Source organism: Fringilla coelebs (assembly GCF_963513975.1).
Source record: "Fringilla coelebs genome assembly, chromosome: 21".
Lineage (NCBI taxonomy): Eukaryota > Metazoa > Chordata > Aves > Passeriformes > Fringillidae > Fringilla > Fringilla coelebs.
The window spans coordinates 5,329,627-5,342,704 of NC_140047.1; positions in this window are offsets into that span (position 1 = coordinate 5,329,627).

Here is a 13,078-nt window from a genome sequence, read left to right on the forward strand (position 1 = left end):
CCGGCAGAAATGAGGACAGGATGTCCAGGCAATTTATATCCATCCTTTCCCTGATAACATCTCTGCTTCCTCAGGAAGGCCCCATTTCTGTGCTAAGAAATAGCCTGAGCTGGTGGCTGTGCAGCATCTCTTCCTCCTGACGAGCTGGGGCCATTCCAAATGAGGATAATAAATGATCTAAGGAACAATATAAGCGCTGCTATAAATAAGAATGCTGCAATTCCACTGATGACTTATGGCGGCATTATAAATGATCGGAGCAAAGTCAGGAGGTCTCCTCACACCACCAGAGCCTCATGGTAGAATTATAGATCTAATTTAAGTGCATTTTGGGGGTAAATTATTTATTAAAGTGTAAAGCTTATGGAGACAAATGTTCAAGTAGTCAGACTCCTGGACTAGGTGAGCATTCCTGGTCCTAATAATTACAGGTAGAATTTGCTCCTGGGCAAAAGGACTAGATTAAGATTTCAGCAACATTTTAGGTGTCCAAAAGCCCTGCAGAACACCTCTTGGCACAGGGCTGCAATCTCTAAACTTACAATGAAATGGGCTCCTTGTACAGGTGATCAATCCAGAGCACCTACTGCTCATAAATCCATTTTAATGATTAAACTGGAGCTAGGAGATGAGAGCAAGAAGAAACTTCTCTCAGGCTCATGAAAAATCACAGGTTGTTGTCTTACAACTTTTGTTCTAAGTTTTCCTGCATTTCAGCCCTGAAAAGGAGTCCCATTGCTGGAGTTTTCTTTCATATTTCACTCTAATTTCAGTCAGGATTTGTCAGTATTGATAAAGCAGGAAAATACTTGCAGCAATTTCACTGTGGTGAAGTTTCCTCACATAAAGGGCTGTGAAATACTGGAAGGGGCTGTCCAGGGAGGTGGTGGAGTCCCCATCCCTGGGGGTTGCACTCAGTGCTCTGGGTGACAAGGTGGACTCGATGCTCTTGGAGGTTTTTCCCAACCTTAATGGTTCTGAATGGAATTCCCTCTGCCACACACTCCTTGAGTAAAATCAGACAACTTACTAAAACCTCAAAAAAAAAAAAAAAGCCACCTTAAAACGTCAAATTTTGTATTTCAATTGCAAGGACCTCTCTACACCAGGCTGGCTGATCTCCCTGTGCCTAGAGCCTGCAGGTCCCACAAGGCTGAGGCCATCCCAAGTGTAACACGAAGCCTGCTCTTGGCAGGGGAAGTAGAGGAAGACTCAGCTTATAAATCCCCCCAAAGACTGAATTTTCTGGAGCTTTCTGCACCACAAAATTAGCCTGTGGAGCAGGAGGCTCAACACTCTTGCACCACTGAGCTGCATCAAGGATAAACACATTAAGGCGAGGCATTAAGATCCTGTGGTAATTAGGAGCCATATAAGTAACTTAGATATAGAATGAAGCTACTAATAATGCATGAATGCAAAGCCTTAAGAAGTTTGCTTCATATAAAGCACCCAGCTATTCCCTGGCTTAGCTCAATTCTCTGAAGCTGCAAATTCAGGCTGAAGATCTTAGGAGAATGTGCTCATTCTGGGAAGTTTGGGGTTTTTTTTTCCTTGTCATACTTAAAATATTGCTGAGCCCAATTTTTTGTTATAGGCAAGGTTTCTCCCATAGCTCCCAGCCAGACTAGAAAATGTAGAAAGGCAGGGCAAAATTGTTTTGTTTTTTTTTTAAATAAAAGCACATAAAATTAGGCAGAGGGCTTGGGGGAAGATTCAGATTAAGGGAGTGTATCTAATGGTCAGGCCAGGGAGATGGAATCAGTATTCCTGCCACTAATTCACTGTGTAACCTTGTGCTGCTGCTAAGCTTTGCCGTGCTCTATTTTCCTCGTCAGTAAAATGAGTATTATAATAGTTACCTTCCTGATAAGGGTTTCAGTTAATCAATTTCTAAAGCCCTTAAGTACAGAGAGACACAAGATATCATATCAACAAAGTCCAGCATTTATCTGTGCCTGGATATTCCCTGAACTGCACCAGCTGCAAAGGAATAGAACCTGAGCTGTATAAACCAAAAAATTCCCATTGACTTTGATGAATAAACGCTGTTTCTTGCAAATACTACCTGTGGTTTTTTGGTCACAGGCAGGATTTGCTGCTTAAAAATGTGTTTTAAAAGCAAATTTAAAAGGTTTCAGGTGGGTGGGAAGAATTAAACTCCCCCCTGACTGAATTGCTGGCACAGTTTACCTGTGCTGCTCCTCACAGTAACTCGAGTCAGTCTTTGTGCTGCTGCTGGTAGCAGGAGACAGGAAAAAAAAAAAGTGCTACAGTAGGTTTTGCTCAGAATTCTGAATTTTTGCCAAGGAAAGAGGAGGAGGAAATAATGAACATTTGATGGGTGTTTTTCAAACAATAGAATACTAAATTATGGTCTGGGAAGGAAGATCTTTTCTTATAAGAGCTGACTAAGGAGCTTAGCAAAACTGAAGGGTGAAAGAGAGGAGGGATTGTTGTATATAAGTAGATCAGGGTGTAGCAGCAGGGAAGGAAAAGAGCCATTAAATCAAAAGCACAATGCTGAAAGAACAAATGGGGATAATAAAGAGGCCTTTAATAAATTCAGGTATTAATTAGAAGAATGCATTTAAATATCAGAAGAGCTGGATTACAGCCAGCAGGCATGGGCAGGTAAGGAGCTCACCCATCCATAAGCTGGGCAGGGGAGTGAACCTGAATCCAACCCCATCTCTGTCTGATGCACAAGCAAGTAACTTGGTTTGAGTATTTCACCCTTTTTCCTTCAGTTTGCTGCATTTCCAGGAAAATGTAGAGGATATTCTCCTTTCTTCTCTATTTAAAATCTGCTGTGGTATGTGATATCACACAGGAAGAGAGAATATACACATATGACAGCAGATTTTAAATAGAGGGGGTAGCTATATCACCCCTGTGCCATACATCCCTTCCTTCTGTCCCACTGTTTGCTCCACACTCAGGGTTTGCTGCCTTCTCTCACTTTTCTTACTGCCCAATCCTGATTTCCTCCTCTTCCTTCACCTTGCAGCCCAAACCCTCTCAGCCCTGCCCTTCATTAAGTAAATTAACAGCTCCAGTTGATGCTCACAAGCTTCAGCACATGTGGAGCAGCTTGAACCGAAAATATATTTGTCTCCTTCTTGCCCTGCTCACTTGGGCTCCCTTGGCTTTCAGTGCACCAGCTCTCAACCTGCCCAAGTCCCAGCAGCTCGACACTTGAATAATTGAAATGATTTACATTCCCCAAAGTGCATCCAAACAGGTTTATTATGAGTCTTTGTGACTTGTTCTTTTAAAGCACTTCTCTGACGTCTGTTCTTCATCGGAGTTCACCACCCAAGTCAGTTCACAGTGGTAATGGCAAGGTAAGTGCTGTTTCTTGAAGTTTATTGTGGGTGTTAAGCCATCCAGCTTGGCTTAAATGATGGGTCTTTGTGTTCTTCGAGGCTGCAGAATGTGCAGGTATGATAAAAACAAAACACACTGCGGGGAAAAAAATTAATTTCTCCATGTGGAATTTCTGTCCCTGTACCAAGTAATTGCACACGCTCCTTCATGAGCTTTTAGCCTCTTTTAGGGCAAAGTATTGTTATTTATTTGTTTGTTTATTTATTCTCTTCCAGTTTGTCATATGCAGTCACATCTCTTGGGATACACAGATCATCCTTGAGCCACTCTGGTCCGGCTGAAGAGGGGGTCCCTTTCTCCAGGCCAGCAGCTCCCCACTTGGCAAAGCTTCTCCTGCTCTGTGTTAGTTTATTTTTATTCCCCCATCTCTCCTCTGCTCTCCTCCCCAGCACAATGGGGCCTCCTGCAGCTGCCTGCTCAATTCCAACAAACAAGCTTTGCTCTGCTGCTGGAAAATCTTCTCTTTCCACTTCTTGACCTGTGTCCAGAAGGTATCAAGTCCTCCCTCTGGATGTCCCTTAGGAGCTGTAGTGTCCCTGAGGGGGAGAAGGAAAGCATTTTTATTGCTGCTGTGGAGCTGAGAAAGTCTTTATCCAAAGCCATGTGGAAGTTGGTAGAAGATTTTGTACAGGTGGAAGATTTTGGTCAGTCCTAAATTTGTCCTTCCTTTTGAATTTGTACGGGTTCCTCAGTTTGCTTTGTCACATCTCAGTACTGTGTAGCCAAAATTCCTCTCTGTGCTTTCTTCCATGCCCTTCTTCACCATTTCCCTGCCTCGCTGCACTGCTGGTCTCTCAGCTTTCCCTGCCCTGCTTTGTCCATCACTCTGAAACTCCTCTCCCTGTCAGAGGAGTCTGTCTGCTCCCATTTGAACACACACCACTCATGTTAAGCAGCAAATCAATCCTGCATTCCCTGTCCTAACGTGGCATGTGGGAATCTCTCTGGAGCCCACAGTGAGGGTTACAGCTTCCTCCTTGACCTGTGAATTCCCTCCTGCTGTGGGGACTGAGCACTGGTCCCTCATCCACTAAAAGAAGATTTCAGCCTCATTTTTCACTGGCAGTGACCAGAATGACCAATCTGCTGCCTGCTGAGGAGCAAAAGGTCAGGCCAAGTCCACTTTGTGGCTACTTGTTTTTCTCCACAGTGACCAATTTCAGGCAGTAATAGAAGCATCAATAATGTCTCTGTCTTCCCTGACCGCTTTGTTTCTTCTTTTTTCTTTTTCCCTATTGATTGAAATATTGCAGCCTCCATTTGTCAGCTGGGCCCCTGTGAGGCAGGCTGAGGCACTCACACACAGCTCGTGTTCTTCCCCAGGAGCTGAAATAATTTGGGGTTGTGGCAATGGTGGCCACAGAGCACAACTTGTGATCTCCTTGGCTTAGGCTCTTCTGTGGCTGAGCTTTTGGTGCTCTGGGGAGTCACCTGGCATTGCTCTCTTGTGTTTGCATTCTGACAAGAGCAAAGGAAAGGTCCCCCCAGAGCAAAGGAAAAACCCTCTCCAAGGGCTGATCGCTGCAGGTGGAGCTGAGAGCAAGAAGGAACCTTGAGGGCAGGAGCTGTGTGGCACTTGTGTCCCCAGAGCCACCCCAGCTGTCCCCCTGCTCAGCTCCATATGGAGCACCATCCATCCAGTAGGAATTCTGTGGAAAGCAAGCCTTCCTTCCATCTAGGTAGGGAAAAAAAAAACCAAACCAAAACCCAAAACGTGAAAATCCCAAACCACCAGAAAGCTTCATCAGAGGCCATGCTTCTTCCCTGAGGCTGGGTCAAGCCTACCAAGATCCCTCAGCCAGGAGCTCTGTTGAATTCCACAGCTCTCTTTTCTCAGGATAAGTTAAAATTCAGCTGAACTCCTGCACCCCCAGCCCAAGACTCGTTTTTTTGAGCTGTCACTGCTGAACATTTCTCCTTGCACAGGCACAAGGAAGATGATACACTCATTTTGGATTCTACCAGGCAGGTCCTGTGTTGTGCAGAGTCAGACCCTATTTCTTGCTGCTTTCCTGTAATTCTACTTCCAATTTCTAATTGGAAATTAGAATCAAATCCAATTTCCAACTCCAATTTCTTATTCTCCACCTTGTAACTGCCACCACAGCCTGTCCCACCTCACCACAGACCCAGATGGCATTTAATTGTCATTGGGATTGTGTTTGGGTGGTGTAAGCCATTTCCTGCTTCTGTACTGACCTACTGCTCTGCAGACTCTATCCCATCAGAATCCTCCTCTGGAATACAGCTCCTTGCTATATTCAATCCTGATTGCTGTTGACAGCTGAAAACTTGATGGAATTTGGTGGTTTTAAACAAATCTGTTCCTGTGAGCACAGGCTTTTGACTGCAAGTGCTTTGTAGTTTAAAATTGCTGAAGTTAATTGATATTCAAGAGTGATTATTCAGTGGTAATGCATTCATAAACAATGTCAGTGCTTGTTTGAAAAATTAAAACATTAATTTAAATTAAACTGTAAACAAGGGAAAGAGGTTGTGTGAGTAAGGATTGAGAAGGCCCTGCAGAACATTTGACTGCAGTGACATTGTACCTATATCCACATGGGGCGTGTGCATTTTTAAATCTGGAGACTCAAAACCATTTCAGGCCCTGTTTTCTACCTCTTCTCAAGGTCTTTCTTCTTTACTAAGAGGAGATGATACTCAGTGGTCACTGAATCTTCAGAAACCTCTGTCAACAATCTCCTCCATCAAACACCTTGTCTGGCTGGGACATGAGGCCACCTGAGCTGGGATGTGATGGCACTCCCACCCCACAAAGTTCTTGCTGTGATTAAAATCAACCCATTTGGGGCTGGAAAAAAAAATTACAACTGCCTGTTTTCATGATCTTACCTTATATCACTTCCAACAGGAAAGGTTTCTTGGGCAGAGTGTGGCATTTGCTGAGACATTTCCCTGTCCTAATAAATCCCTGCTTTATAGATAGATGAGACAGGTTATAAGCCTGGGTCAATAAGGGAGGCTACAGAAGTACACAGAGCAGTGAGTTAAATCTTGGGTGACCTGGGTTCAGGATTCTGCACTGCTACAGATCTCTCTAATCTTGAATAAGTCACCTCTTCTCTCCTGTTTTTTTTCCTGTAACTTGAGTCTGTCAACACTCTCTTGCATCATGGGATTTTCAGAGTATAACAAACACTCCAAAAGTGTGGAGGCAGTCAATGCAGGGGTAACGAGGGTCATCTAAATACCATACTTAGATAAGTAAGGATGATTATTTTCCATCTCCTTTATCCCTGCATGATAAAAATGTTCCCAGAAATCATTATATACACCACATGAGCGAGAAGCAGCAGGAGAGTAATTCCCTGTCCTCAGCTAGTTTCTATGTGTGGATGAGGTATATTTTTGGAGGGGGGTGGTTATTTTATCCCTGAGCCTTTTCCTGACACGTTGGCAAATAGGTTACATTTTGCACAAGTTTGTTCATCATGCCACCCCAGTAATATTAGCAAGTAAAATATATAAAGTTATTTGTGGTGAGTGAGAATCAAATCTCCTCTCAGGGATTACTGCAATAGAAGAGGCAGAATGACTTTAATCCTGTCCAGCACTGAGAATTCCCAGTAGTTTCAATCTTCAAAGCTTTTGTTTTCTAGAAGTTTACCTTGGGTCCCTGTGGATCACAGCAAACTTGATTTGGTGGAATCTGATCCCTGACATTTCTTCTAACACAGTCTCTCTATCAGATAGGAATCCCATTTTTTTTCCCTTATGAGCGCAAAGCAAGGAGATTGTTCCTTAAAATGAACAAGAAAACTTGAAATGTCTAAATCAGCTTTCTTTATATGGCAAAACATATTTATTATTTATTTGTAGGAAAAAAAAAAATAAGAAGCAGAACTTCTAGGCTCTATCTTTAGCAGCAAATGACCAATTTTTACATTCTGTCCTTTTATGCCTCAGTTTCCCAATGTTCAGAAAACCATAATTAATTTTGAAGGCAATATATCCCCTATCTATGCAATTCTATATTCCATTATGCCTGGTATAACCATTAAATTATTTTTTTAAAAGCAAATGATTTAAAACTGATAGTAAGAAATACTTTTCCTACACAGCACATAATTAACACGTGGCACTCAATGCCGCAGACGTTATTGAAGCCGAGAGCCTTGGAGGATTCACAAAAGGATTAGAGATTCATATGAATAATGGGAAATTCTATTAGAGAAAATAAAAAATGCATGAAGGATGGGGGACGTCATGCTTTGGGGTTATAAAGCAGCTGTTAATTGAGGGCAGGGACGTGCTGGGTGCACAGGACATCCTGGGATGGTTTTCCACAGGGTTTCTTGGGCAGGACAGCAAAGCTGGGCTGCTGAAGGGGTTGCTGGGCTGCCTGAAGCTCTGCCCTCTTCCAGTGAGGCAGTTCCTGTCTAAAAGTAACCATAAAATAAAATCCAGAGCCAGCTATGGGTGAGCCATCACAGCCTGGCACAGAGGACCTGGGATCCTTGGCATTGCTTCCAGCTGTTCCTGACTTCCCAGCTGTGCTGGGAGGTTTTGGGGCACCACAAGCTCCCAGTGCAGAATGATGTCCCAGGCACCTTGGGACAAGTTTCAGCACACTCTCCCATCTCCCCCCCCACAACTAAAACCCCCACAGGTGAATCCCACCTGGCTGCTCAGTTGGTTTGAAGCCATTCCTGTCCAGTCTCCACCTGTCGTGGCATGGCATCCCCAAAGGGGTAATAATTAGCATTGCCTCCATGATTCCAGAAGGCTGATCCATCACTTTATTGTACTGTACTTACTAAGAAACCCATCACCCTTACAGACAGTCCAACACAGGTGCTCCTTGAATCCAAACACCATCACCAGTGGCCAATTAAGAAACCACCCTTTGGTAAACAACATGTTCACAAGAACAAGTGCAGCAGGTTAAGATAAGAATTGTTTCTCATTCTTTCCTCTGATCTTCTCACAGACTTCCTCAGGACAATGCCTGGGAAAGTTGTGCCTGTTGCTCTCTGCTGCCACATCCACCTGCCTTCCACAGGCACCTTTGCAGAAGTCCTGGAGCCATTTAACAAACCCCTCAGGTAGCTGACCATGTTAGCAGCTCCTGAGCAAGCAATTACAGTTCATCCAACCAAAGGCTTTCATTTGATCCAGCCTCAATTAGAAGCAAAGGCATTGCCACATCTGCCCACGAGTTCAGAAGTGTCCACAGTTCCACTTAGATTATTGCTGTATTTCTGCAGCCTTTGATAGAGTAAGATTGATTACAAAAAATAAGAAAAAAGAGTGACCTTCCTCAGACTTTTCCAGCGGTATTTCCGTTAGTATTTTATAATCACTGTTTAAGGGAGAAATTGCTCTCTGGTTATTAAGGTAAAAATTATCACCTTCTTTGACTAATAAAATCAATAAAGGCTCCTACCCTTTGAAAAGCCCAGAAACCTTCTCTCTCTTCATAATTAAACATTTCAACCTAATCTGGAGCAATAATAACCTTCAAAGTTTTATAAAATTCCTAATAATAATATCTTACAAACCACCTTTCTGCTCAGCAGGTTTCACAAATTGCAGCCCAGACTTGGAAAGCATCTTTATTCATGGCTGGACTGAGATGCACATGTCAGGTTTCAAGGAGTTTTTTGTGGAGTTTCATCATCAGTGGTAAACAAATCCCTGTAGGATGTCTGAATGCTGCATTCCTGGCACAAATTAAAGGCTGTTGTTTCTGGGTTTGCTATGGAGCAGCCAGGGGATGTAATTTTTAATTGCTGGTGCCTGTAGCAGGGCATTTGCACTCACTCAGAGACCTCCAAGGGAATCATGGAATGGGCTGAGGAGCTCAGAGCTCCTCTTGTTCCAAACCCTGCCATGGCCAGGGACATCACCCATGGATCAGATGGCTCAGAGCTCCATCCAGCCTGGCCATGGGCACTTCCAAGGATGGGGCAACCTGTGCCAGGGCCTCACAGCAAAGAATTTTTTCCTGTTATCCCAGCTAAACCTGCTCTTAGTCAGTTTGAAGCCATTTCTCCTTGTCCTGTCGCTCCAGGCTCTGTAAACAACTCCTCTCCATCTTTCTTTAGGTTCTCCTCAGGTACTGGAAGAGCACAATCAGGTCACCCCAGAGCCTTCCCCTCTCCAGGCTGAAGAGTCCCAACTCCCTCAGCCTTTCCTCACAGCAGAGCTGCTTCATCCCTCTGATAAATTTTGTGTCGTCCTCCAGACTCTCTCCAACATGTCCTCGTCCTTCCTGTGCTGGGGACCCCAGAAAGGACCAGATATTGCAGATATTGATCATTTATAGCTAACTAACATGCTAACATTGAATTTAATTGACTTATGACATCTTTACAGAATGTGGGTCCTTTAGATTTGTGTGTGTTCTGTATGTTTGTTTGTTTGTTAATTCCTGGGTCTTTGAGAAGTAGATTATGCAATTTCCAGAGCTTAAAAATACATATTAAATATGCTTTTTTACAAAATGTTTCCTTTTTTGCATGTTTGTTGGAACATAGTGGGCAGAAGCCCCTTTTGATGTCCCTTATTCCAGCAGGGTTAGCTGTGGATGTTGAGGGTCAGTGAGGATGAGAGCACCAAATATCTCTTCAGCCCAGCTGGAGTGTCAGTGCTCACTTACACCATGGTAAAGGGGGATCAAAATTCCTAATCTCACATGGAGAGATAATGCTCCTGCCTCTCTAATTTCTCCTGTCCTTTTCTGGAGTTCCATTTATCAGGATTACTTGCTCCTCAGACAAGTTATCTCTGTCAGGCTTGAATGGCTGCTCTCCTGGGCACTGAGAGACATCCCAGCTAATTAACTATCATCCTACATTTGATGATGACGAGCATCCACTGAGAACCTTCCATCCCAGTGGATCTCTTGGAGCTCCACATATTAAACAAACCTGCCTGTGCCAAGCCCAGGGATTTCCTCCTCACAAATGAGTGGCAAGCAGTTTGGAGCCAAGTTTAGGGGCAGGCAGAGGAGCTGTGCTCCAGCTCATGGCAAGGGGAAGGAGTGCCCTGATGGAATGATTAACTTGTCTAGGAAAATGAAGTCTCTGCAGGGATTTTATTTCACGTGCAGCAGCCACCGGGAGCCCTGCAGGAGGGCAGGAAATGCAGTTTAGGGATCCCCTCTCAGCAGTGCCCGTGTGTAGAATTCCTGCAGGTATCATAGGTGTGTGTGTCAACTTAGAGCTGGGCAATCATAACTCAAAATTCCCCATTTTGATCTAATCTAGCCCTTTCCTAGGCAAAAACATTTCTAAACATGGGTGTTTTCTTATGAAAGAGTGTCCTTTCAGTCCCTGTCCTTGAAACCTCTTAGGCATTCCCAAGGGATGACTGGGCTAATGCTGGACTTTTTAAATCCATATTTAAGTCATTTCAGGGAGGGATCTTAACCAGTGTTCTGTGGCCCTGAGTTGTGCTGTGTGGACAAGTCCTCTGACTCCTTTAGGCGTCTGGAGAACACCAGTTTTGGGGCAAACCTCATCTCTAGAGTTCAGTTCTGTTTGGAGATGGCTTGGCTCTGGCTTTCAGCAACATCCTCAAATCCTGTAACAACCAAAATGCACATCTACATTTAGAAGAAAAGATGCAAATCCCCAAAGCCTTTGTACCCCCTCCCTTTCTCCCTCTGTGGGTGAAGACAACAATTTGTGCACAGTACCAACAGATGAAAGAGCTGCCAAAACACTGAGTGCTGCTGTAGGCAGGACTCAGGGGATGTGAATCTTTGCAGCCCCACTGAAGGGGATGAAACTCTGCTGATTTCTACCTGCTTTGGACTCAGCCCCCTTCATATTTATTACTGTTATCACCTGAACCTGAGTTGCAGCTCTCCCCCATGTTTACTCATCACTGACCTTATCACATCTCCTTTCATTTGCTTCCTACCTGAACAATTTACATTTCACCTCCTTGGAGCTTTTTTTTTTTTCTTGGATGAGACTCCTTTCATCTCTCATCATAATGTTCAATAATGACATTTCCATTTGCTTTCCTTTTCATGAGGCTTCTTTTTGAAAACAGGATCTGACCTCTCTCTTTGTATTCTCCCATCAGCCAAGAATCACATTGAGCATGAATTTAATTGACTTATTACATCTTTACAGAATGTGGGTCCTTTAGGTTTGTGTGTGTTCTGTATGTTTGTTTGTTAATTCCTGGGTCTTTGAGAAGTAGATTATGCAATTTCCAGAGCTTATTTCCCATTACTATTGAATCTTTCAATTGAACTGAATTTCATTGTGAGATGGAAAATAGAATGAACTGAAAATTCCACTGAAAACATGTCAGTATTGTTGATACATGTGCTAGTGCTATTATAGACTTTATCAGCTTATTTTCTCTTCTGGGGCTGAGTAGGGAGGGGAAACATCAAATAAACAAAAGCAAGCAGAGTTTTTTTTTTTCTTTCACTGAAAGAAATGTCTAAATTACACAGAATAAAACCTTATTCGCCCTGTTTTTATGAACATGAAACCCACCTGATCCTGTTCTTCATTCCTCAGCTGGAAAACTGCTCATTCCAAGAAATGTCCAGCATCACCTTCATTTAGCAAACTGTTGACCCAGAGGGAATGCCATTGATGTTGCCTGCAGAGAATCTGGCCCATTATCATAAAAAGTGACATTGGTCCTGGTGGCACCTCGTGGCTCATGCCAGCAGGGTGCTGCTGTGTCACACCACAACACAGGGAAAGGACCAGTGGGTACAAAACCTATTTTCAATATTTAGGTTGCATAAACAAACGTGGCTTTGTTGCTGGGGTCATGGCAAGATGCAATATTCCCTGGGAAGCAGAGTATGGTGGAGAGCTCAGGGACTGCAGTCCCTCCCTCCTGTGCTGTGACCCCCAGAGAATGGGATGTGTAACCCATTTTTTCTCTGACATTCCAGCATGCTATTTGCCTTTTTGAGCATTTCTGAGCACTAAATCAGCATTTTATAGAAGTAATAACAATGACTCCAAGATCCCGTTCCTGACTGGAAATGTGGAGTTTGGCTTATTTTCCCTGTGTACATTACTTAGCACTTATCAAACACTGAATTTCATTTGTCATCACTGAATCCTTATCTCAGGAGAATTCTGTGATTCTCTACAGTCAGGTTCAGATTTTACTATGCTCAGTTATTTTGTGTCTTCCACAAACTTCATCTTCTTTCTATGAACCCTCTTTTCCAACCCAATTATGAATATATTAAATATGTTTATTCCTGGATTTTTAGGTGCTTGAACAAGAAAACTTCTCTCATCCCATGAGCTCAGAGCTGCTTTAAGAGCTTTGAGATGTTACCACGAGAGGTTTGTTTTGTTTTTTAATTTCTGAGCTCTGCATTGACTAAATCATCCCTATTGATATATTCCTTAATCACTTGGAAGAGCCTGGAATGATTTGTGAGAGATGACTTCACTCTACAACTGCTGTATTGACTCTTCCCAAAGAATGATGTGTTCACTAATTCTGCTTGGGTTATTTTCTAATAATTTGGCCTGGTGCAGCAATCAGACCTGGTGATTTGGGCTCCAGAGTTGGTTTGTTTTTTGTTTTTGTTTTAAAGCTAGAGTTATATTTGCCAGTTTTCCTTCTGGTGTGGAGATTTCTTTCCACTGAGGTCAGGGGGTGGCTGGCACAACTCTGTGTGATGCCAGCCAAGGAAGGATCAACATGAGCTGGAATCTCTTTA